General features: G+C 45.8%; 1 protein-coding gene across 2 annotated transcripts in view; it reads left to right on the forward strand.

Annotated features, from left to right (window-relative positions):
* Positions 1-27446, forward strand: part of CPLX2 (complexin 2) — a 127575-nt gene that overhangs the window by 72556 nt on the left and 27573 nt on the right. The window contains exon 1 of one of the 2 annotated variants that reach the window (XM_035108048.3): positions 19721-20021. The exons of the other annotated variant lie outside the window; for it this stretch is intronic. The gene's annotated coding sequence lies outside the window, so the exon portion shown is untranslated. Of the gene's footprint in view, positions 1-19720; positions 20022-27446 lie in introns of those variants that run through there. 2 annotated transcript variants of the gene reach the window in all.

Consider the following 27446-nt stretch of genomic DNA (forward strand, 5'->3'; position numbering starts at 1 on the left):
CTCCTTTGCATCATGCTGGAGCTAGGGACAAAAGTGGTCAGACTCTCTGGACCATAGAATAAAATTTGTGCTCTGTTTGCATCGATGGTGCAGATACCTGGGGAGAAATGGAAAATTACTTAGTGAATTCCCAACCTCCATCTGAGCAGTCTGGGTTGTGGTCATGGAGATGGATGTTAATTTAATGTTTCCTGCATGGCAGGAATCCTTGGGATCCCTTCCAATGCTGTAATTCTGTGATACTTTCCTACTCAGGAGGGCTTCCGGGCTTTTGGAGACATGACATTGGTTTGTGTACATCACAACTTGCTCCAAATCTCTAAACTTAAGCCCTATTTAAGGGTTAAAAATAAGCTGCAATAATTATGTGAGGAAAGTGAGTGAAACCACATTTCCATCCTCACCACTGCAAACTCCTCCAGCTCCTCCCCAGTGCTGTTGTGGTCATTCTGCAGTACTGTAGGGCAGGCTACTGAATGCTCAGGATTCAAGCTCACAGCCTATGTATGTTCAGCCGGCTGCCCTGCTCAGCCCATGGGCAGTATTGAGGAGGGGCAGTGCAGGGTGGAATGGTGGAAGGAGCAGGGCCCCACTCTTCTCCCTCGTGCAATTATTGCTGCATGTTTTTGAGTGCCCAAATATAGAGCTAAGCTACTTTACACATAACTTCTTCTTTTTAAAAAACAGATGCACTGAAAATATCCTGCATCTCTACTTTGCATTATGAAGCACTCGTGCCAGTGTTGGCCAACATGGTGTTACCCTCCAGATGCAGAGAGCTACAAGTCCCATCGATCCCAGCCAACATGGTCAGCAATCAAGGATCGTTGGGAGCTGTAGTCCACAACATGCAATGAGGGAGAAACATAGGCACAAGCACACTAGCTTCACACACACCCATCACCATCACAAATTGGAGGGATAACTTTTTACCCTGATATTCCAACTGTTCTACTGTAAATCATGCAGGGGGGCTACACAAGCACAACAGGCTCCCCACTTGTTTTATTAAAAATATTTCTATACCACTAATTCATAAGGAAAATATCAAAGTGGTTAACAACAACTGTACACAAAACCATGCAATAGAAACCATATACAGAAGTTAAAATTGGAAATCAGATTGAGGGAAGATTTGTTCTTAATTACCTGCACAAGCCTGGTGGAATAGAAAAGCTTTCAGCAGGCATTTAAAAGTCAAAAGAGAAGAAGCCTGCTGAACTTCTCTTGGCAAAGTGTTCCACAGGGCTGGGCCAATGATACTAAAAGGCTCAGTTTCTTCGGACGTTATGCCCCCAACTCATGGAAGATGTGGTTGTCTCCACTCTCTTGTATTATGAGAGGGGCTTAGAATGCTAGAATAAGGCTAAAAACTACCAGTAGAGGCTGTAAAACATGGAAATAGCAGTACCTGTGTTACAGGCTACTTGTGTACAAGGTCACATGCCAGGGATTGTTTGCTGCTTCCTGTCATCTGTGCATGTCACAGCAATCAAGCACTTGTCACTGCATAGTATGGAAAAAGTCAGCTGAGGAGAAAACAAGCTTTTCACACGCTTTGGCACTTTTGCTGGAAAAGCTGTTGACAGCTTGAAACTATGTGGAGCACAGTTCCCGCACTAAGATACCAGTGCTGGTGTGGAATCACAACTAATGCTCTTGGGTCAGCAGTGAGACCTGACTCCAGTCCCATTGGTGGCTCTTATTAGCTCTCTGATCTTGGCATCTGCCCATACATTTGTCATGGTGCTGCTGTCAGTGCATTTGAATGGTGATCTGGCCAAACCTTTGTCATCTTGGTGCCCTCTGGATATTTTGGACTTCAACTCCCATCAGCCAGTGCCAAAACATCCAGAGGACACCAAGATCACAAAGGCTTCTCAGAGCACAGAGTGATGTTGTTTACTCCAACTGGAGCAGTAACACTAACCATTTGTGCCACAATGTTGTGCAGTATTAAAAAGCCCCTATGAGCCTTTCTTTAAAAATATATAAATCTGTATTATTTAACAGGAGCCAACATGCACTTGGTTGCTTGAATCTTTGCCTTCGTGGCACAACAGTCAGGGTTGAGTTCTTTTCCCTGTGCATCATTCAGATCAGTTTTTAGCCTCTGGGCACGGCGAAGCACTGAAAACACAGCCCTTCATCAAATAGCAGTCATTAGCGCTGGGGCACAGAGACTATTTATCAGGCCTTTTAATAATTCCTGGAGCGACCCACCATCTCTCCCCCCATTAATCACCATTAGGTTTCTTATAGCCGAGCACAGATTATTGAGAGGTACCAAAGGGCTGGCTGAGCAGTTGGAGGCTAATGGGCTCTAATAATTTGAAGCATTCCTCCTAGTCCCAGCTGCTGGGACAGACCCCGTGCCTTTGGAGATCTACCGGTATAATATCTGCACGGTCCTCCACTTTTACTCCCCTGCCTCCTTTCACACTGTGTCCCTTTGCCCTTGTTTTTTTAGCTCCTCTTTTTTAAAAGCAACAGCACCATAACCAGAAGAGAAGTCATATTTCACCAACCTCAGGAACAGGACTGTTTAATTCAGACATATTTCCCTGGGAAGCAGCTTCCTTTGCAGAGGAAGTGAGCTGCAGGTTCCCATACCAGTGGCATTATTCATGAACAAAAAGCAAAGGACCATGTTCCCCTTCTGTTGGGAATGACACCTCCTTTATGTTTGTAGAGAGGTGGTTAGAAGCTAGGGATAGAAGCCAGTTTGCCAAGGTCTCATGCCCACCTGCAACTAGTGTAAACAAAGCTGGTTCCACCAAGCAATGCTCACACCACTTCTCAAGCCCGTCTTTGTTCCTACAAACTTGATTCCAGGGAAGTGAAACATCAGCATGCTCAGGGCACCTGAATTTCACACCCAGTACCACATTTTACCTGCAGTTGCACAGAATTATAAATTACATAGAACCCTGACTATATAAAATAAGGGCACCAAAACTGCCTGCAGAATGGTTTGGTCAAAAGAATCCAAAAAGTTGTATTTTGAGAAAACCAGGAATGAACTCTGGGACATGGAAGGATAGGAGATTCTAAATCTCCTTCATTCCCACACAAAACGCCTACTTGTCACCACCTAAAGGTGAATGTGCCTTTATGTCCTGCCTGTCTTCTTAGGCTCAAATTAGATGGGATGGTGGCAGACATGGATCTGTTTCTTATCCTCCTGTTCACATATCAAGTTTCTTTTTCAGGGAGCACATGAGAGAAAAGTGCTGAAGCTTCCCTCCTCTTACCTCCTTACCTCCCCTCAAATCATCATTGCTCAAGGCACCAGATTATGTCTAAAAGGCCAGGAAGTGAGAAAAGTGCTTTGAGTAAGAGACCACAGAGGAAGTAAAGCATAAGAGGGAGGAGGAGTCCATCTCTCTCCCCTATGCTCCTTTTCTTTTTGAAATGAGCCATTAGGTCCCCCAACCACTGACGATATGTGAATGTGTGAATGACAACCCCCCCCCCAATTGCATTTAGTTTTCCTGTTAGGTTGCAAATCATAACACACTTACTAGGAAGATAAGCAGTGGTGGTGAACCTGTGCTTCTTCAGACATTGCTGGACTACAAATCCCATCATCCCTTACCATTGGCCAATGCAGTCTAGGGCTGATGGGAGATGCAGTCCAACGACATCTGGAAGGCCACAGTTTCCCCATCCCTGGAGTAATGTTTTCAAATGGAGAGCCCCCTAACTCAGGCCCAGCTGACCTGAACTGCAGCTTTGAATTTCTTGAAGTTGTTATGGCTTTCCTCCCTCCACTGTCCCTGCTCAGTAGCACAAGAAATAGGCCCTCTGGGTTCTGAGATCTCCATGGTGTTTTTATATCAGAGGCAGTGTGTGAAGTCCTACAGGCCCTAGTTGTGAGTTTTTCAGTGTGGTGGCTTTCTCATGTCAACATGGCTCAGAAGCCTGCCCCAAGTAGAGTATCAGCATCAGAAGATGCAGTGCCTCTGTTGGCTGTTCTCGGGGTAATGGAAGGCAATAATCCCCCCCAAAAAAAACCACGTTGATCAGGCTATTAGAGAGATCCCTCTGTGGCTGTGTACATACCAGACCTTCAAAGAATATTGAGAACACATCCCTCCCCCGCAAAAAAACCCACATTTTTTACCCATCACAGACCTACTATTCCAAGTACTGTTTAAAAAATTCTGTCCCTGAGATGTTTTTTGGTGGTGGGAGGAATCTGCTTTGAATGTGCTTTAAAGGTCTCTTGTGGATACAGCCACATGTGCCTCTTGGAAAGAATTGAGATGTTTTATTTCCAGAGGGTCTTGCATTTAGCAGTTGCTCTGTGGGGAGCTAAATAAGTGAAAGAGAAGGTGGCCTTGGCGGGCAGCTGCACCCAGGCTGCCAGGATGGGCTGGCACGCAATTGCCTCATTTCAGCTGCTAATTGTCATCAAGGTGAATCATTAACAGTGCAGAAGAGGACGGACACATCAACCCCATAGGGCTTAGAAGCAGGGAGGAAAGGGGGAAATGGGGAAGTCAGGCAGTTCAGGTGGGGATAATTCAAGTCTGTTGCCTGGATGTAGCAGATGGAGGTGCCTCGCAGTTCGGCAAGGTGTTTAATGGGCACATTGTGGGCCTAATGAAGCTAGAAGAGAGAGCTAGAAAATATCCATAAAATGTGTTGCTCTCATTCCCAGTAGAGCTGAGATAGAGAACCTGCAGCCCTCCACATATTGCCAGACTCCAACTCCCACCATCCCTGAGCATTGGCTGTGCTGGCTGAAACTGATGGGAGTTGGAGTCTGACAACATCTGGAGAGCCATAGGCTCCTCTTTGCTGCAATACAGTGTACCAGTCTCTCTCTCGTTCTTCTCCAATTTCCTCCTTTGCAATAAGATTCCCTGGCAACTCAGTTTACCCATGCCCGTCCTTCAGTTCCACAACCTTCCTCAATTTCTCATCATTTTAGAACTTGCATATTCCAAATACACAGCTTCTCCTCCCAATCTTGTGTGCTGTTTATCTCCTGCCTTACTGGCTAAATGCACACATTCGCTCACAACATGCACACATGACACACACGCACACACATACACAGATGGAGACGCGCTGGGAGAAATACAAAGCCCCAGCCTCACAAAGAAGCACAAAGACAGCCTAGCGTACACCTGTAATCCCGCCAAGGCAGGTGGCCTCGAGGAACAAACCAATCGCACAGCCCAGGCCCTTCTCCAACTGGCTAGCGCTCCCCTCCTTGGTGCAAATCCAATGGTTCCGGCTTTCTCATCTGTTTTGCCTGCTGATTCAAATGAAAACCAGGGATGGAGCATGCCCAGCAGCAACAGGAGGGAGGGGGAATAGAAATAGACTGTTGTTGCAAATGGCAGCTGTGGTGTAGGAAAGATTGCACAGCTGCAGGCCCTAGCTGATTCAGAGTTACTGTTGGGGTATTGTACAGGATACAGTGATGTGAAGGGCAAGGGTGTACCTATCTATCCCAGTTAAAACATTTGGATTGGAATGAAGGTACAGGTGCAAGTTATGAGAGTTCTTTTTCCCACTACCAGCTGAACATCCACCATGAAGTCCTGGGACCCCAGTTTTATAAAGAGGCAAATGTTTTCCTGCTTACTTATACTGTCATATAACCCAAACACATTTATTCAAGTGCAAAGAAAGGAAAACTGGCTGTTTTGTCCTTAAAAGGGTCCAAAGTTCCCAGGAAACATTATTTTTTCATTTATGGTGGATCTTCCCTGTCATGCTGTCTACATTCACATGTAAAATAAAAAAATTCCTTCAGTAGCACCTTAAAGACCAACTAAGGTTTTTTTTTTGGTATGAGCTTTCGTGTGCATGCACACTCCTTCAGATACACTGGAAACAGAAGTGTCAGACCCTTATATATATACAGAGGGTGGTGGGGGTGGGTGGGAATGGGTGATGGGCTGATGGGAGTGGTAAACCTGCGGATGGCTGTTAATGGCTGCTGATGACTGCAATTAGTCCTGGGGGGGGGGGGGGAAACAAGGGCTGAGGCGCTAAAGAAAGCTTGATCATGCATAATGAGATAAGAATCCGATGTCTCTATTCATCCCAGGTGGCTCCATGGTTTTAAGCTTGGTAATGAGTTCCAATTCAGCAACTTCTCTTTCCAGTCTGTTCCTGAAATTTCTCTGTAATAAAACAGCTGCTTTGAGATCTTGTATAGAATGTCCTGGGAGATTGAAGTGTTCTCCTACTGGTTTCTCTGTCTTATGGTTCCTGATGTCAGATTAATGCCCATTTATCCTTTGGCGTAGGGTTTGGCCTGTTTGTCCAATATAGAGAGCTGAAGGGCACCGTTGGCATTTGATGGCATACACAATGTTAGAAGATGAGCAATTAAATAGTCCTGAGATGGTATGTTGGATGTTGTTGGGGCCAGTAATGATGTTGTCCGGGTGTATGTGGAAGCAAAGTTGGCATCTGGGTTTATTGCAGGCTCTGGTACCAGTGTCCATGTTAAGTCTGGTGGTTGTATTATTGTGGGTGAGGAGTTGTTTAAGATTGGGTGGCTGTCTGTAGGCAATGAAAGGTCTTCCTCCCAGAGGAAGCTCCCTTTCTCAAGCTCTGGGAGGAAGACCTTTCATTGGGTCTGACACTTCTGTTTCCAGTGTATCTGAAGAAGTGTGAATGCACACGAAAGCTCATACCAAAATAAAAACTTAGTTGGTCTTTAAGGTGCTACTGAAGGAATTTTTTTATTTTGCTTCGACTCAGACCAACACGGCTACCTACCTGTAACTACATTCACATGTGTGTATCTTGAAATCTGAAACAAATTCAGCTTTGATTTTGCATCACTTGCAACTTAGGTGCCCTGAACTAATCCATGCAACATAAATTGTGCCACAAATCTGTTGTGTTTTGGAAGTGCATTGACATAGAATAAGGAAGCTTCACCATCTGCCCCAAAGATGGGGCTTGGCACCTGAAAAGTTTCAGTGGCAATACTGAAACTGACTTGTCCACTGCACCAAACCTGATTTAAGCAGTACAGTATGTACCTCATCCTTCAGTGAAGATATAGATTCTACCCATCAAATCACGTCCTATTATATCATAAGATGTTGCATTGTATAATAGCATTTCAAATGATAAAGATATGTAAAATATAGGTACGTATAATTCCATCTAAACATTTGTTGAATACATATAATAATCAAACCCTATGAAACAAGCAACATCTTACTCATATGTATCTCAATCGCTTTACTAAATAATAAAAACTCCAGAGAAATAAGACAATAGGTTGATAGTGTTTTTGTAGTGTTCAGTCACCTGAGTTCAATAGGCCGCAAGAGTCTCTAAAGCTTTGTTTTGTAAAGCAGTCCTCAGGGAGTGCTGAAAAAGAGCCTCTTCCATTCTTGGGCTTCCTGAGGCTGCCCAGTAACAGCCTTCACCTGTCCAGCCTTGCTTCTTAGTCCCTGAACCTTTGGCAAGGAGAGCAGAGGGGATTAGATTATCAATGAGCCTTGGACAATAGTGTGAAGGGGAAGGAAGCAATTAGCATGAGAGCAGGAGGGAAATATTTGCTACACAAGAGAATAAAAAGGCCTGTAATTTCCCACCCAACATGCAGCAGAAGAGAAAGAACAACAATAATTATCATAAAAAAGCACCCGCCTGGCAGCATTTGCACGACAAAAGGAGCTCATGCTGGGCAGATATCTCCCCCCTCCCCCACTGAGCACTGGGATGGGATAGAGGAGGAGAGCGTTGTCAAAGATGGTGCTGAAATTTCTCCTTGGCTTCATTCATTTGGCGCCATTATTCTGGTTTGAGAGTGGTGGTGCCCCTAGGGCGTTGCTTGCTAGATGGAGGTGCAGGGAGGCAGAGGGGTAAAGTCTCAAAAGGAAAGGGAAGCAGGATGAAGATATGAAAGAGCATGTTGGTAAATTACCTGGTGTTAGGGGTGAGCAGTGAGGCAGCCATGTTGGCTGATGAAACCAAATTGTTCAGGTTGGTAAGAACAAAAAGCAATTGCGAGGAGTTCAAAACAAGATCTTCCGAAACTGGGTAACTGGGTAAAAGGTAAAGGGACCCCTGACCATTAGGTCCAGTCATGACCGACTCTGGGGTTGCAGCGCTCATCTCACATTATTGGCTGAGGGAGCCGGTGTACAGCTTCCAGGTCATGTGGCCAGCATGACAAAGCCGCTTCTGGCGAACCAGAGCAGCACACAGAAATGCTGTAGCGGTACCTATTTCTCTACTTGCATTTTGACGTGCTTTTGAACTGCTAGGTTGGCAGGAGCTGGGACCGAGCAACGGGAGCTCACCCCGTCGCAGGGATTCGAACCGCCGACCTTCTGATCGGCAAGCTCTAGGCTCTGTGGTTTAACCCACAGCGCCACCTGCGTCCCAGGTAACTGGGTAAATGGGCATTAAAAGCCAAATGCCATTCAGTGTAAGGAAGTTGTTGCACATTAATGCAGAATATCACAGCTTCACACATACATGCTCATGGGATCTGAACTGGAGGTGAAGATAGACCTTGGGGTCATAGTGACTAGCTCAATGAAGACATTCAGCCAATGAACGGCATCTGTAAAAAAGGCAAAGTCTATGTTAGGGATCGTTAGGGGGGAAAACTCTCTTAGTACCATAATGCCATTATACAAACCTATGGTAAGACCACACTTGGAATACTTAGTTCAGTATTCACTTGGAATACTTAGTTCAGTATTCACTTGGAATACTTAGTTCAGTTTTGGTTGCTGTACCTCAGAAAGGTGATAGTAGAGCTGTAAAAGGTTCAGAAAAGGGCAAGCAAAATGATTAGGGGGATGGAGCCTATCCCCTATGAGGAAAGATTACATTTGAATATTTTTATATTTTAAAGAAAGGGCAAGTAAGGAGGTGGGCATGATAGTGGTGTATAATAAAAATATGCAGGATGTGAAGTACGGTACGTTTTTCTCCCTGTTTCATGCTATTGGTAGAAACCAGATTCATCCAATGAGCGCACACACAACACAAAAATACATACCAACCACAGACACACCTACATCTTCCTTATAGAAACACCCATCATGCACACATCTGTCTCACACATACATACCGTGTTTCTCACATTTTAAGACATGTCTTATATTTATTTTTTCTCCAAAAAAACACCCCGAGGCTTATTTTCAGGGGATGTCTTATTTTTTTGTTAAGCTTTTTTACTGGGTCGGGCTCGGTGCGGCGCGCGCTGCTGCCCTTGTCGGCTCCCGCTGGGTCGGGACTCGGCGCTGTGACATCAGCAAGGCCGCGAGGGCGGTACTGTCACCTGGGCAGCCCGGGATCTCCATACACGTGGCCCACTCAAGACATTAAAAACAGCAGCAGCTGGAGGGGCTTTGCCCAGCCACTACTTTTAAAACTCACAGGGCAGCGCTAAACCAGAACGGGGTGCCTATTTCGGGGTGGCTTTCTCCCCCTCCCAGGCTCCCACCTTCGCATCTCCTTTGGCGCTGTTGCTTTTTGCACGCAAACCAAGCTCCGCAGTGCTGGGTGGGGGGCGGACTCAAAAGCAGAGCCAACAAACCAGCACCAGAGCTTCAAGCCGGCGCTCTCTCTATGGCTCAAGCATAGAGGCTGCTGCCCCATCGGAGCCTAGAGCGGATTGGTCAAACTCCGCTTCCGGGTTGCGTTTCCTTAGAAACCCGAGGCGCGGCGACCCGGAAGCGCTTGCGGGACCAGTTCCGGGTCGCCGCGCCATGGCTGCGCTGGGAGCGTCGGGGTGCCTGCAGGGCGGGAGGTCGCTGTGGCTTCACTGCTCCTGAGGCAGCACCCGCAGGGACGCTGTGCCGCGTGGGGATGGCGGGGCCTCCCGCTGGACCCGGCAAAGACAGCAGCGCGCGCTGCGCCGAGCCCCGACTCAGCGGGAGCCGGCAAAGACAGCAGCATGCACTGCGCGGAGTCCCGACTGAGCGGGACCCGGGAGAGACAGCAGCGCTTGGCGAGGTGCGCGCTGCAGAAGCACCATGCAGGCCTGCTCCCACCACTAACACTATGGTACCCCAGCATGTCTTATTTTGGGGGGATGCCTTATATTTTATTGCCTCCAGAAAATCGTGCCATGGCTTATTTTATAGGCACGTCTTAAAATATGAGAAACACGGTACAGGCCACGTGCATTTCACACCCACCTCTCACACACATAACATCTTTCTTTCTCTCTTTCTCTTTCTCTCTCTCTTTCTCTCTCTCTCTCTTTCTCTCTCTCTCTCTCTCTCTCTCTCACACACACACACACACACAAATACACATTCATCTCTCCCACATACACCCAAACACAAATGAAGTCTCGATAATTGGGAAGAGGGTATATTTAACCCTTAAAGTGCAGTAAAGCCATTTGTGGCCAGTTTTCCAATCAACACACACACAAACATTGTTTGTCCTCTGGAAGAATATATCCTCATGAGGCGAGCAGCAGTCTGCATGGGAAAGTTTTGATTGAGAAAAGCAAAGAGTCAAAAACTCTTTCCCCCACTGATGCATTATAGGCTGGGCTGGAAATCAGGAAATCCAATTAAAAATCTCCCAGGGAACATGTCAGTTGGCCCATAGCTGTCTGGCTGTGAAGTTACAAAATATCTCAGAGTTTAGGGCTGGAATGTGAACAGTAGCACAGCAGTGAGTGATGCATACAGGCAAGACACCCAATCTGCTCTTGCAAAGATTATCAGCCCTGCAAAAACTGAGGTTTTCCCATTCATAGCAATGAACGTGTTGATGATTGCTGGATTGATTGCTGGTTTAGGTGGGTAGGGCTTTTGTTCTTATAAGCAGTGCTTTCTGTTCTCTTGCTAAAACGGTCTGGCATTGAAATATGGCAAATGCAGCACCTATAGAATCATAGAATTGTAGAGTTGGAAGGAACCCTAATGGTCATCTAGTCCAACCCCCTGCTGTGCAGGAATCTCAGCTGAAGCATCCAGCACAGATGGCCATCCAACCTCTGTTTAAAAACCACAAATGAAAGACTTCCAAGGGAGTCCAGAAAGTTCTTCCAGATGTTTAGTTGGAATCTCCTTTCTTGTAACTTGAAGCCATTGGTTCGGGTCCTACACTTCAGAGCTTCCGTTAGAATAGCACATCTACCTATTTCAGTAAAAGCTATCTTCACTGTCAGATTAATTCATCTGTCCTTTTGCAGATTTGAAAGTGACCTGAGACTGACTCAGAACTTTGGAATGAGATTAACAGAAGGGAGAGAAGCAGTAGGACATCCCCTGAAAATAAGCCATAGTGTGTGTGTGTTTTTGAGGAAAAATAAATATAAGGCGGTGTCTTATTTTCAGAGAAACACGGCACCTACAGTACTAAAAAGAAAAAGGCACTAAAGGACTAATGTTGGGGGGCATGGGGGGCGGGGCTTCACTAAATTGTTTAGTTTCTCTTTTCCCCATCCTTCCTTTCTTGCTTCCGTTTGTAACATATAATGGCTGATGATCATCTTAAGTAAAGGGATCTGCTTTAACCTTACAGCTGTGTCTGCCTGCCTTCCAATAAAATAAAGGGCAATGCTTTCAACTTTGAAATGGGCCAACCACATGAACAACAAAGATACGGTAATTCTTTATGGGTGACATTGAGCCAGTCACTGCCTCTCAGCCTAACCTACCTCACAGGGTTGTATTGGGGATTAAATGAGGAGGAGGATAACCATGTACACCATCTCAGGATCCTTTGAGAAAAGGTGAGATGTGAATACAATAAATAGATACTAAAATAACTGCCCCATCACGTCTAGTTTCACCCTGAGTATCTGGAATTGTTCCAATTTGGATTCTCCTTGGGGAGGGGTTGAAACTGACACTGCTTTAGTGACTGCTTCACAATTTAGATCTAGAGATGGGTATAAGGGGAATGCAACCCTGTAGATATTCCTGTGGTCCTCTCAGTTGGCATACTGGGCATTATTTGTCAATGGATTTTTCTGGGATGCCTGTGTGAGTTGTTGGGAATTCAAGGCAGCGATCCATCTAAATTCTAAAGCATTTTGCAGGCTCACTGAGACGCTCACATTTTGCAAAGGCTCAGAAAGTCAGAGGACGCTGGTCTCTTGTATAAGCTTGCCTGTCACCAATGAGAGTTACATAACCAGGTGGTTCTCACTTCAGCCCCTTTTCTTTTCAATCGGGGGAGGCTCCCTTTGTACACTGTGACCAAACCCACATTTTGAAAGTGTTTTGCCAATGGGATGCAAACTTAACATAATCCAATCCTGAGTGGCACAACCCTCATCCTGTTTCTTCTTGATGCTGCTTCCTTCCCTGGCCAACTTGTCTCTAACCCATTCCCAAACTCTGCCAAGGCCACATTTCCCTGCACAGCTGCTCAGCCAGTGCCTGATCCTGGGACAGAGGAAGGAGATGGCATTTAAGAGTGTTTAAAAAAAAAAATCAAGAGAGAGCTAGAGGGACTTTTTTGCCAACAGCCCCTAATGTGTCTGGGAAGCTGACAGAGCAGGTAATTGCAAGATCATTCCCCCACTTGTCCCTGTGATTAGCTTCTTTCTGTGCTATTTCTGTTCCATTAAGTATGTGCAAAATGGAACCCCATCTCTGGCCCTCCTCCTTTTTCTCTCTCCCTCCCTCCCTCCCTCCCTCCCTCCCTCCCTCCAAAGTTTCTCTTATTGCCTCTGAGCACTAACTGTTCTGACACTGATTTGCTAGTTCAGGAAGATTATAGCCTTTGTTAGACTGATGTTTCCTGACAGTTCAGCCTGATAGCCAGAGAGGGAGGTAGTGAAGTTGCAGTAGTACTCTTGGATACTGTGCAGTGCCGAGACCCTTCCCCAGTTTTAATTCTTCCCCCTTCACAAGTGCACGTCACCATGAATGCTTTGAGTCTTCATCCATTCCCAGCAGGATCAATGCTTTCATTGCCCACTGATTGCTCTACCTACTCAGCCATGCCATAGGCACCTGTCATTAAGCAAAAACGCTCCAGCAGCAACAGTATCATTGGCTGAAGAAAGAGAAGTGAGATGTTGGCAAGCCTGAGGTTACAGCACTAACTAATGGAGTCCCTTTTCTCATCTCCCTCTTGCCTGCCCTAGAAAAATAAATATGATCACTGGCTCCTTCTCCTTTATTACAGGGTAGCCTTTTCTCCATATCATGGTTTCTCATAGAAAACTGGCTGATAGATGACTAACAAATTATTTGCTGCTGTGGTATGTCTGTGTCCGGGATGTTTGAGAAAACATATTTCACTTCATCTCAGTGGTGTCCCTAACAAGAGCTCAGTTTCCAACCTTTCCCCCATGAACTGCTAACATCCCCACTTTGCCATTAATTTTATGCAAAGTCCAGGCAGATTCTGTTGTGCTTTTGCTTGTCAAATGAGTTGCCAAGCTTGAATCATCAAATTGTAGAGTTGGAAGGGATCCCAAAGGTCTTCTAGTACGGTCCCTTGTAATGCAGAAATCACAACTAAAGCATCTGCTTAGAAACATTCAGCAAATGAGAATCCACCACCTTCCATTCTATTGTCGAACAGATATTACCACCAGTCAGAAAGTTCTTGCTGATGTTTAGTCGGTCGGAATCTTCTTTCTTGTACCTTGAAGCAATTGGTTAGGGTTCAGCTTGCTCCATCTTCCATGTGACAGCCCTTTAGGTACAGTATTTGAAGACAGCCATCCTATCCCCGCTCAGACTCCTCTTTTCCAGGCTAAATATACCCAATCCCCTCAACTTTTCCTCATAAGACTTGATTTCCAGTACAGTGGTACCTCTACTTACGAATTTAATGCGTTCCGAACGCACATTCGTAAGTCGAAAAAAATTGTAAGTCGAATCCCATAGGAATGCATTGGGAGACAAAATTCGTAAGTCGAAGCAACCCTATCTAAAAATTCGTAAGTAGAAAAAATCCTATCTAAATAGCATCCAATATGGTGGATGGAGCTCCATTTGTAAGTAGAAACATTCGTAAGTCGAGTCATTTGTAAGTAGAGGTACCACTGTATCTACCCATGCATGACTCTATTTGCAAATAGGTGCCTTGAAAGGCTGCAGTGCCCACTGTCAAGTAGGAACCTTCACTTGCTGCCTCAAGCATCACATTTCCCCCTTGTTAGGTTGTATCCCTTGTCATTCCTCCCCTGGATCCTATGCATGCTGCACGTGTGCAAAGAGCAGTCCAGGAACAAAGAGGAGAGTGATGAGGAGGCAAACTAGAAAGAAGTGAGATGGAAAGGGACAGCATGTACTGATACAGACACATACTAAGTAGAAGTCTCAAGTAATGATTATGTCAAGGCAGAAGGTTGGAACTAGAAGCCCCTTACATGAAAGAAGAGCAGCCAGTTTCCCGGCTGAGAAAAGCAGGGAATGTGATTTGGTTTTGTTTTTTATATAGGTACTGTGAGTTTCTGGGTAAGAGCTTCCTTGAGCCCTGTGGGGAATAGGTGGGATATAAATTGTATGAATAAATGAGTAGATGATGAATAGAAGCCAGGATCCAAAGAACCGTGAAACAAGTTGCATGAGCCCAAGGGGGCTTTAGACTTGCCTTTTCTTTTAGCAGTAGTCAGCTCTGCTGTATGGCAAACTGCTTTTGAAACTGGAGGGACTTCCAAAGGCAGCTTGTGATATGAGATGAGAGTCACCTATTCAAACTGTGGAAAAGTTTCAAATTGCACCAGGCTAGCACAAGGCATTGACACGCACCTAAGCAGCTCTTCGGATCTGGATCAAATCTAAAGGCCAGCTTGAACCAGCAGCTTTTTGCAGAGTCAGAGGGAAAGCCATTTGGGGGGGTGGGGAGATAGAAGCCTGCTCCAGTCCTGACCTGCCTTTTAGCACAATCCTCTGCACTCTTGGGACTACATACAATGCTAGTGAGGAAAGTCAAAGACTCCCCCGGTCTATCACTCAATTACACCCACTCCTGACACTGAGTGAGCTGCCTCTTGGGGGCTCGGGAACTGTTTTACTCAACAAAGGGTATCATAAAACACAGTAGTATAGAAACTTCCATAGCATACTCTGTTTGTGTCAACAATATATACCGCAAATGTGGGTATGCACTACCTACTTACGCATGCATACATGCCTACTACTACATTAAAATAGGGCCATCAGTGTGCATGGTACTTTAGATTCACAGATTACACTGCAACCACAGCAACTACTACGACCGCAATGTTATTCATGTAGTACTACAAATTAGTAAGCACTTCATCATGAAGAACTGAAGTTTGTTTCTTGGATTAATCCATCAATTAACTGGGTGTATTTTGATTTGAGTCACAGATGGTGCCTGGGAAAAGCAGATATTGTAAGCAATCTGTGCACATTCCTTGGAATCAGGCAGTGAATTTAAGACTTGTTTCCAAATGGCATATGATGTTGTCTGTTTTCCTCGTGTCATGTTAAGATATGGCATTTACAATAACTCATTAACCATGAATGGCATGCCAGCATGTACATCCAGCCTGCCTGTTTGGGATAAGATGCCATAGAGCACCATGGAGTCCTTTCCTCACCCTGTCCCTTCCCAGCTAGCCCTTGGCCAATAACATACCCACCCATTACTCCCACTCAGAGGACCATCCCCACCTCCCATAGGTAGATGCAACAGCTCTGTTTCTCCACAGGTCTTCAGCATGCAGCAATAAGAAGCCTTCCCACTGGAAAATCTGCCATTATCTGCCAAAATCTGCAACTAGGTGCCTACGCTCCAAACAGGGACATGGGAGGATATAATGTTTTTCTTTGTACAATACTTCATCTGCCATATGCAGGATTTCCCTCACACAGAGAGAGGCCATCATAGTGATGGTCATTTTGTCAGTCTAAGTATAAAAACCATATACAGTCGTACCTTGGAAGTCAAACAGAATCCGTTCCAGAAGTCCGTTCGACTTCCAAAATGTTCGAAAACCAAATTGCGGCTTCTGATTGGCTGCAGGAAGCTCCTGCAGCCAAACAGAAGTCGCGGAACCCCATCGGACGTTCAGCTTCCAAAAATAGTTCGCAAACTGGAACACTCACTTCCAGGTTTGCGACGTGCAGGAGCCAAAACATTCGGGAACTAAGCTGTTCGAAAAACCAAGGTACGAATATATATACGTACATTTCTCACAAATAATGTAAAACAGGCACTCGTATCATCATGCACTCTCACAAGGACACACCTTGTTAAATGGGAACAAGAAGAGACCTGCATTTACAGATCTTCAGGTCTACATCCTTGCTCACAAGCTCAAATGATCAGAAATGTACACACGCGGACACAAATGCGCATAGCTCACCACAAATAATGCATTGTTGTGATGTGGTTGCTGAGTCTGTAAGGTAATATCCTGGCCTTGGCAAATGCAATCACTGGGTTTTTTATCTGTTGTAGTGAAATGCAAATTAAATGAGGTGGGAACACAGCAGGTCAATGTATAAACATCATTCCCTCTTTATCAACAGATTTGCTTTCTTTGACATTTTAATTCCGTCCACTTTTTTAAAAAAAGGATCCCCACATTGTCATTAGCTTTACTGATTAGCTCCCAGTGTCTAAGGCAGGCCCATGGATCATTAAAAGCATCTGAAATATGGGCCTTCCAGCAAGTTGTTAGTTCCGCTAGTAAATAAAAATTAAAGCTTGGGAATATCCAGTATAAATCATTGTAAAGTACAGAACAGCCGTATTTCATCACAGTGACTCAGCAGTGTGTCTGTTCAGAGGATGATGGGTTTTAAATATAAAAGGACTAGCATGTATATAACATTTTCTGCACAGTCAGTTGGGATATAAATTTAGGGAGGGAACAGGGAAGCATAGGGCCAGGGAAGGCAGACCAACAGAGGCTGGTATAAAAGCTGGTTAATTCCTGTGTTTTTGTTCGTAAGTTGGATTGTAGCCATGCTCTGTAATAGAAATGTCAGACTCAAATATTAATGGGAAGCTATACAACCTGTCAGAATTATTGAAGGGGATGAACAGAATAATTATCTAACTCCTGCATCATATTTAATTTATTTATATTTTGTGCAAACTGAAAATCTTGCTTTAAAACTTTTTGTTTGGTGTTGGGGGGGGGGAGAGAAAACTAGAAGAACCATGTTATCCAGGATTCTGCTGCTGTGCTTGACGGTGCTTTTGTATTAACATAACTGAATTGATCAATGTAGTTCACTTGGCTCAGCTCATAGACACGAGGAGATGATACTCTATGGATTAATTGTCAGAAAACCAGTGTGGGAGATTCAAAGGTTGCATACATTTCTTGCCTAATGTAACTTTGATTATTCAAAGTTTGGAAAATAATATTTTGATTGTAAGACACTATTCCAGATGGGCCATAACGGAACAGCAAGATTTAGGAGTTGGTGTATCAGGAATGTTGAGGACAGGGAGTAAGAGCAGTGAAAGAATGTTTCCCATTTAATGGGGCAGGTAAGGTGTATTCTCCACAATTTTGTCATAATGGCACCGTGAACACTCAATAACTACATCCATGTGAAAAGAGTTTTCCATAGTACCACTTTTGCATGAGCAATTAAAGCTGCTTCTTCATTTGGTGGAACGCATCGGTGGCAACCTTTGACTGCAGCCATATGGAAAGAATTACTATAGAAATAAAGGGTTGCTCATTTGATGGAACACTGAGAATAGGCTATGGGGCTACAGATAGAAAGATGTGGCTTATATTCTGTCTCATTGAGCCAGGATCTGCTGATCCTAGGATTTGAAAGTGGTTTTTGTTCAGAGGTTGTAGCATCTCACTTTGTGTTCTGTACAGATAGCAATATGGAATAGATTGCACATTTAATACCATGGGTTCTTTTCTATCCAGACACCTCTGGCAAAGTAAATCTTTCTTTGTGCCTGCTTAACAGTCTAGGGACTTGGAAGTGTTGTTTTAGATCTCACTTTGTGTGGGGAAGTAAACACATATTTATGCTAAGTACACTGTTGTTGATAAAAGCCACAATCGAAGCTATGGCTCTTGCTGTCTAGGGGTTCCTGGTATGCAGAATGACCCCATATCAAGATCTCCATATTGGCCCTTCTTAAATTCAGTATGATTCAGAATTTGGTGGCAGTGTGGCATGACACAGTGAAGCCAATTGCATGGTGTTGCCATTACATGCCTACACAACCCCAAACTCCCAAAACCTCAACCCTCCCCTTCTCCCTCCAGTTAGCACCAGCAATGCATTGTGTTCAGAAGCTGGGAAAGCAGTGGTGCCCAACCTATTCCACTGCATGTGCTATTGAAGTTGCCTTTGGAGGTGAGGAAGGGACATAGTTCAGTGTATACATAAAGCCCCAGGCATCTCTGGCTAGAACTGAGAGAGACCCCTGTCTGAAACCCTGGAGAGATGCTTTCAGTCAGTGTAGATAATACTGAGCTAGATAGACCAATGGGTTGACTTGGTATGAGATAGTTTATTATGCTCCTATGCTCATTCTACGGCTGCTCTAGAAGACTTCTTTGCATCCCAGTGTGGCCAGATGCCTTGTTGGCCTTTTAGTAAGAGGGAATGAATAACCCCTCAGTAAAGAAAATGGTCTGAATGGTTAAGAACTTAATTCATTCTGGAGGTCCGTTCTTAACCTGAAACTGTTCTTAACCTGAGGTACCACTTTAGCTAATGGGGCCTCCCGTTGCTGCCGCCGTGCCACCACCACCGCACAATTTCTGTTCTCATCCTTAAGCAAAGTTCTTAACCCGAGGTATTATTGCTGAGTTAGTGGAGTCTGTAACCTGAAGCATCTGTAACCCAAGGTACCACTGTACTTACATAGCACTTTCCATGGTGAAGTGGCCTGCATTTGCCTTCTTATAATAACCCTATTATAATGTGAGCATTTCTTACTATTCCAGTTGTACAGATTGGAAACTGAGATTGAAAGATAATGGCATGCCCAAATCCATCCAGTGAACCCTGTTGAACTCGGACTGAATCCAATTTCCTACATTCATATCCAGCATCAACAGGAACTCATTGGCTTCCCATTTTAAATGTCCAGATAGCACCTTGAATTTAAATGGACAGAACGCACTCTTTCCTGTTTGGAAACAGTTGTGTCTTGTTTGGTAGGTTTATTTGAATCGAGTGATTCAATGAGTAGAATACCAACTCTGAATCGTTTCGTTTCATTTCATTGGAACCTTCCCCCTCCTTTCTTTCTGATTTGTCCAAAATGAGATCTTCGCTTTTCTTTAAAATCACTAGCAGACTTCCCAAATCCAGCCAAGTAGCTTGTTTCTCCCCTGCCTCCTTCTTTTCTGTTTCTCTTTCTTTCCAAGCGTATTTTCGCAATACAAAGCCATTTTTGCACTCCGTGTTTACCGTTTGTAAAGAGACTAGGGTTTACCTTGGTACAGTACTTTAGTCGCTGGAACAGTTGAATTCTACCAGCTCTCTACACTGTTATCCAACACCGAAGATAAACTGATGGTCCTTTCCCCATAAGAGGTCCCTGCCAGATCATGATGCCCCCTTCTTTCTTCTCAGCACCTAATTGCTGGACCAGCAGGGGTGAGCAAAGTAACCACCCAGTACGAGGTAGACGCTGTTTTTGCTTCTCTCATCAGAGCGTGATTAATATTAGTCAGCCAGATGGGTGGAGATGACAGGAATAATAAAGTAGCTCATTAGGGGACGGTGCTTGGAAGGTCAAGACAGAGCCGCGGTGCATTTGTGGTGAGAAGGTTGGGAGGGGTGGATAGGGAGAAGGAGGAAAGCCCTCCTTTGGGTAAACACTGTCGAAGAAGGTAGTGAGGCTGGGGAGGGAGGGAGAGAGAGAGAGAGACGCGTTGGTTCCCAAGCAGAGGAGGCAGAGGAAGGTTCCGCCTGTAGGAACCTGAGCGTGAGCCGACCCACTCCGTCAAGGAGCGCGGGGAGAGACGGGCAGGCGCGTCAGGGTTTGAGAGGAGTGATTCGAGAGGTGCCGTCGTCAGGCTGCGGGAAAGAGACGGGAGGCGGGCTTTGCGCGCAGGACTTGAGAGATCAGCACCTCTCCGCAGCTAGCCACGGGCTTCTGGAGCGCCGCGGGTGAGTGAGCCCGTCTGGGAGGGGCAGGTGGCGTGGTGCTGAAGGGACAGCTCCCCGGGAGCTGAGGGGGAAACGGGATCCCGCAGGGGATGAGGAGGAACCGTGAGAATCGCGGGTGGTGGTCTTAGGGAACTCGGTGGGTCCTCGGCAGCCGCTGGGGTATTCTTTCTCCAGCCACCTCTATCTGCAGCCAAGAAAAGGAGGGTGGGATCTGTGTGGGCTCAGCAAGGGGCACTACCCTACTAGGTTTCCCCGTCTGCCTTACATTCAGAAGGAACTACGAGCGTGACCCTGTTTAAAAGAAAAGGTTGGCCTAGGGAACCAGCTGCCCCTGTCTTCCCCTCAGTCTTCGCTGCGTTTGGGGATCTGTTTTTGGGTCTTTCCCCGGAAGCACGCCCTGTGTGAGGCAGGGAGGTTTCGCGGAGGGAGCTGTCCAAGTGCTGATTTGCCCTCTCCGGGCTTCGCCCACGGAGCGGAAGCTCAGGGACGCGTCGCGGCAGGTGGTGATCTCTGTCCGCTGCCCAGCCCTGAACGTCCGAGCGGAGTCGCGGGCGCCCGCCTGTCTCCTGCTCTGCATGTTAATAACTCGGCAGTGCGGATGACAGTTGGGTAAGGTGGGGTGCGCGGGTAGAAGATCGGGGACAGCCGTGCGTTATTCGCCGCCCAGTCGAAACGGGAGGGTTGGTACTAGGGAAGGGGGTGAACTTGGGAGTGAGGGGGTGCCATGTGGCGCTAAACCATACGCGAGCTAAGTCGCATACACACATGCGTTCTTCCAGAGACGCCCGCGCGTAGTACACGAGACCCACCTCAAGGAAATGCGGAGAGAGACCCACAAGTGGGCGCACACCCGCCCATGCTACGCCAACTCCCAGGAATCCTCGGGTCGGTACCCCTCTGCGCCCATCCCTTGCCTCTGGGACTTGACCCACAGGCTGCATGCGCCTCTGTCTCAGCCCCGGAGGCAGTTTCTAGCCAGCCAGGAGACTAACCCGGACCGAACCAGGACCTTGCCCGCTTTTGCAGCTGAAGCAAATCCGCCGGGGATGATCGCCAGAGCTCCATTGTCTTCTGGCCGATCGCGGTCGCACCTGACTGCGACCAAGTGGGTGGTTCCTCGCTCTCTGCCCTTGCCTGGGAGATCTCTGTTTGCTAGGCAGCCGTGCAGCTCCAGCACGGGGCACGAGGAGCCCTATACGCTCGCTGACTCTGTGTGGGCTCTGTGGCGGCGGGGCTGGGGCAGGGGAGCATCTATCCATGTGTGCTTGAAGGAATGAAAAGCAAAGCAAGCTTTCTCGTGGCTTCCCTCCCGCTCGCCGGCGCAGGGCACGGTTCGGGGTCTAGGATGTTCGGTTTTCGGGGTCGCGTCAGTGTGGTGTCATTTGGAAATGCGAGAGGGGAGGAGGATTTGCTAAGAGCGGGTCAAGTACCCCCTGATCGGTCTATTAGACAGTCTCCTCTTTTCCCCACTCACCTCTCCGATAGGCTTCCAGAGACTTTGACCCTTGGCCACTCAAGTTCCACCGGTGGGAACCGAAGCAAGTTAGATTTTCGAGTCATGGTCACTGTGCCAAAGATTTGCGCTTGCCTTCTTTACTGCGCCGGCAACCCGAAGGCTCCTGTGGTTGGTGGCCTCCCCGTGCCCTTAACTCGGGCTCGGGTCCCTTGCGTGTCCTTCCCGAAGCAGCTGGTGCTCCTCGGCTAGCGGTTAGCACAGCCGCAGCTCCGCTCTGCTTCCCCTCTTCGGGATCTTTAGAAACTCAGCGGAGGGCAGCAAAGCTTGCAAAGGCAGGGCAAACTCGACGGACAGGATTCAGTCATCCCCGGGGCAAGGAGGGCTGCCGGAGTTCCTGGCTAAATGCACCAGGTGCCAGAACCAACAACCCCAGAAGGCAGATATGCTAACCAGCAAAGGATTCTCTTTCCACACACACACACACACACACAGTTTTATACACACTGTGTAGCTTAGGCACACGCAGGCATTACAAACACTTTGCAGGGACTGATCCCTAGGAATCAGCTTAAGCCCAGGTTCCCGCTTAGATGCATTCAGGTTAATTGGACTAGGTGGTTTTAATTCCAGGGAATTAAAAGTGTGTGGAATGTGTTTGTGCACATACACAGAAGGGCAATTTTCACACACATGACACTTCAATAACCTTTGAGCCTTTTCTCTCTTTTTTGAAAAAAATGAAAATATGATGCAAGCAACACTTATGAAAATGTCTATTAAATCATACATTTGACTCACAGTATCAAGCAGAAACATCCCTAGCTATATCTCTTCAGTCTTTCTCACTCTCTCTGGGTTGCTTGTTCCATTTTTTCCGCCTATTTCTTTTCCCCAGCACACATAATCCTCTGCATAATTTCCTTGAAAAAAGAAACATCTCACAAATGCACATCTAATGCAGACATAATTCCTCAACCATTTCAGCCCCCCTCTCTTCAACATCAAGATAGCATTGTTCCACACAGTGCACAACAAATGACAACCTATGAACACAGCTGCCATACAACACAGATGTGTTACATTTTGTGTGCATGTAGTCCCATGGAATGCAATGCTGCACATCTCATTCATGCACATCCTGTTTTCTGTGGCTGCCAATGCGCAGGGACACTCCTTGTACCTCCAGTGTCAAAGTCAGTTAATATAACCTGATCTAATACCTAACTCCTGTGCATTGTTTTAAATTCTTTCATGCATGCTTCCTATGTCCTATGGTGCATAATTTACAGGAGGTATACAACTGCTGTTTTTATATAATGCTGCATACATCTTTCTCCCACTCACTCTGACATGTCATGCACCACTCTTGGAATATGTGTGCTATGCCATTAGCCACTTGTGCTGTTTAACAGTTATCAGGCACCATTTGGCATCTGAGCACTGTGTAGGTTCTTTTACAGGATCCTTGTGTCACTTGTGAAACTCTGTCTTACCACTCTTAATTTTTGGGGTGTGGGAAGAAGTCCTGGGGCTCAAACCTACCTGGAATCTACTTTCTGGTCTAGAAGTCCTTCCCCTGTAATTCTGGAGATGCAGAGGGGGCCTGTGGTCACTTAGAGCTGGTTCAGACATGATAGCAAGTGCTGACACTTACGCTTCAGTTTTTCATGCACCTACATTGGTTTTCTGTGCATGCACTTGTCAGCAGTTGCTGTAACATCAGTTGTGGTTTTGTGTTCTGTTCATGCTCGGAGGCCCTCTCTCCTCAATTACATCTTCCAGAGCTTCAGCCCCAGCACTGAATATGGGATTTGGAGCTGAGCCTATTGAGTCCTTACTTAAACTAAGGATTGTGTCTCTATCTCTACCTCCATCTTCCACCTGCCTCAATTCCCCTTCTCTCTCCCTCTCTCTTTTACACACACACACACACACACACACACACACACACCATATAATCATTTTTTTGGCATAGTTTCTGTAATAGTTTCTCTGTTACACATCCTGACATAGCTGCCAAATTTTCCCTTTTCTCGCGAGGAAGCCTATTCACCATAAGGGAATTTCCCTTTTAAAAAAAGGGAGAACTTGGCAGCTATGCATCCTGAATGTCAATGCAGGGTCTCCACTTTTTATGCACCACTTACATGGATGTGTGTTTGTATTTCCATATACCACCACCTGGATACATTATTAAATACACATTATGGCTCCATCACACCTGGCCATATGCTTGTCTCCCAAAAGGTAAACAAAGCAAGCTTATTTAATATAGCCTCATCCTAGATTATTCATGTGGTGCAAGCCACAAACACTAGTCACAGCTTGACTCTTTCCAAAAGTAGTTGATTGTGTCTTTGTTTCATTTACCATCCTTTAACTTCTGTCTGTAGAGAATCAGGCTGACAGTGAGATCACTTTTCATTAGTGGCTGAATTAAGGTGCATAGAGGGAAGATTAAAATTAATTTAAGAATAGCCCTGCCAGATCAAACCAGTTGTCCATCTAGTCCAGCATTCTGTTCTCATGGTGGCCAGCCAGATTTCCATGTGAAGCACACAAGCAGTACCTTAGCACAACAGCACCCTCCCCTCTTATGATTTCCAGCAACTCCTCTGTACTGGAGACAGTAGCACTAGATGGGCAACAGCTATGGCAGCTCAAATAAGGCAAATTCAAAGGAACCAGTCAGTTATGGATTAAAGAGCTGAACTTAAAATAATGTGACTAGTCTTCTTTCTAAAAGAGGGAGCCTGCATCCAGGTCCAAGTGGGTCAATAATTTGTTTTTCCTATTCTGCCCATCCTGTTAAAGAGAAGAACAAGGACGGACTCGCTCATTTGCAAGACACTCTCTTACGGAGGGTGCATCTGTTGGTGGTTGGACAGACCTGTCCTTAGAACAAAACAAAGAAGAATTCTACAAGGTGGTTTGCCAAATCAACATGTTTTGGTATGGTAGTTGAACATTTGTAGTGTAGGCATGGTACTTATTGCCTTTCTCCTTTGTAACTTTTTGCTGAACTTAGTGTTTGGTGCAATGCGGTGTGCCAAACAACCTCAAATCTACCTATGCTGAAACTTCAAATCTTTCTGGCTTCTTAAGCTCTCTTCCTAGAGCACCGAGATGAAAGATTCCTTAAGAAGTCTGGGTAGGTGCTGAAGGGTGACATTACTGGTGGTTCCTTGGGGATTAAAGATTAGACCCAGACCACTGTGGGGCTGGTTTCCAAATGGAGTCTCTCCTCCCACACCATTTTGCAACTTGTGCAGTGTGACCAGATGGTGCTTCTCACTCTTATGAGCCTTATTTAGCTGGGCTCACAGGCTCACAGAATGTCATGAGGTTATAGAATCATGGGATTTTGGAGCTGGAAGGAACCTTGGTGGCTATCTAGTCCAACCCCTAAGTGCAGATTTTCACATCATCCTGGATTTCCAGTTTTTACAAAGGTTAATTTGCACAGCCATTGTGCATGTGGTGGCTGAAATAAATCCACTTGAGATAGTTCAAAGGTGGGTTGTCCACCCAGGATGAACTGTTCATGCACAGGCATCAGTATTGACACAATTTTATACTGATTTTTACACCACATTGAAAACCACTCTTAATAGGAATCTGTGGTAGAATGTGAAACATACAATCCTGGTGTGATGGTACCTTCGCATTGCATAAAAGCCACAGGCAGGGAGCAAGGATCGCTAGGAATTTTGTAGTGGTTTCCATCCATCACCATTTGCCTGATGATCCTTTGAATTGACCCTCAGGCTACTCCTTCATATGTACCTTCATGCTCTTCCCCTGCCCCCCCCCATTTTGGAATTTTAGTGGCCTTAATCCATGTATGCCCAGACACACACAAAATGAAACTTAGGAGACTGTGGAGCAATTCTGAACAGAGGAAGGGAATGAGAGAGGGTCTCTTTCTCTACAAATTGTGGGGGAGGAAGAGAGCTTGCTGTGCTTGAGATAATCGGTGTGGGAGAAACTGTGGGTGTGTATGTCTCTATACGTGTCCGTTTTATGTGAGAGAGCCTGAACATATGGCTTTTGGTAGACTCTGTGTGGGTGGGTGAAAGAGAGAGAATTGCATTGTTGGAAAAGAATATATATTTTGAGGCAGAGAATACAATTATTATAAGGAGTGCCTGGTGGCCTGTGCAGTACAGTGAGGATTTGTGTGCATGTGTGTTTGTATGAGAAAAAGAGAAAGGAAGTACTGTATGTGCATGAGAGAGAGAAACTGTGTTTGGGATATAAGGTGGACTCCACGCTATTTGATGAAGGTGGTGTGTTTAGAAACTTTTTACATCTGAAGGCTTCTTTGTGCAGGATGCTTTTTGATGTAATTTACCTCCCCGTTGGAAAAACCTTAAGGACCTCATCACTTGCAAAGTGTGGCACATGTACCTGTTTTGCCACAACTATCTGACCTGGGAAACCGATGCCAGCAGTTTCCTCTTTCCATACTTGCAGCAAATTAATGCTCACCTCCCACTTTGCAAGTGCTGATGTCCTTATGAGTATTGCTCATTCCATTTGTTACCAGCCCTTCACCACAACATCCTAGTAATTTAAAATACACTAGTAAAAACAGTCTGAGACAAATTACAGTCACAATAATGGGGTCGGTCCTGCAAATATCACTCTTAGGATTCAAAGGTCAGGGTAAAAAGGTGTGTCTTCAGCAAACTGCATAATGAAGGTGCCAGGTGCATGGGGCGGGGGTTGAAATCTGAGCCCTAAGGACTGCCACTGAGAATGCCCTCTCCTAGGTTGACACACACACACACACACACAACCAACTTCTGAGGGTGGTAGAACTATGAAGAGGACCCTCTCTGCTGGTTTTAACACCCAGAAGGTCTGCTCTTTATGTTTATTATTCTAAGTGTGTGTGGTCTTTGAGGGCCTAACTTGATGTGACTGTTAAACTTATCTTTGCATTCCCAGCAGGTGTGGAGGGAGAATTAAACCCTTTCTTCTCTTTCTCTTAAGGAAAACCTCTCCCCTTAAGCTGGTATTTATCTGAAGGGAAATCCTCCCACTAGGGTTGCCAGACTCAATACAGGACAGGTCTTCTGTGCCTTTAATTGCCCTGCTCTCTTTGGAGTCTGGAAACCTTAAGGAGAAACCAGCAGACCCTTTGTTTAATTTCCAAGCAAAGGGTCTGCTGGTTTCTCTTTAAGGTTTCCAGACTCAAAAGAGAGCAGGGCAATTAAAGGCACAGAAGTCCTGTCCTCTATTGAGTCTGGCAACCCTACCTCCCACTGACACCAATGAAAGCTTCCTTCCCAAAGCAAGCTTTACTCCCCAAGACTGCAGTAAGGGAGGAAAGTGTTAAAAATTCCATCTGCACCAGCTGTGATCCTGTTAATGATCAACCCCTACCCACCCAACTGGTGCTGTATGCATCTTTTATAAGACCTGCATGTTAAATACAGATTCACTTAAGTCACATCTAGTTAGTTAGTCCAGGGCCAACACAATACATTTTGCTACCTGAGATGAAGGACAAGATGGCACACACCCCAACCTAATTTCATGAACTGACTGCTGAATCTTAATTTCAATACCAGCAATAGGCTTCTGTCTTCCACCACACCTGAGGGCAGCAGTTATAAGGGTTCAAGTCAGGTCCTGTGGCACACACAACACACAGCTCTGTCCCCCAGAATTAGGGTACAGCCAGGAGGCTTTCTCCACTGTCCCCCCCTCTAGCATTTGCTGCCTGACGCAGTCACCTCACTCTGCCTAATGACAGGACCGGCCCTGTGGCCCAGAGTATGTGACTATTTTCTCAAAACCTTTTACTGGGAGTCTCTATCATGGTGTGTGTGTGTGTGTGTGTGTGTGTGTGAGAGAGAGAGAGAGAGAGAGAGAGAGAGAGAGAGAGAGAGAGAGAGAGAGAGAGAGAGAGAGATTGTATATTCAGCAGAGCAATACAAATAAAGAGCTCAGTGGTGCTA

The sequence above is a fragment of the Zootoca vivipara genome, chromosome 2, assembly GCF_965207765.1.
Source record: "Zootoca vivipara chromosome 2, rZooViv2.hap1.1, whole genome shotgun sequence".
Taxonomy (NCBI): Eukaryota; Metazoa; Chordata; class Lepidosauria; order Squamata; family Lacertidae; genus Zootoca; species Zootoca vivipara.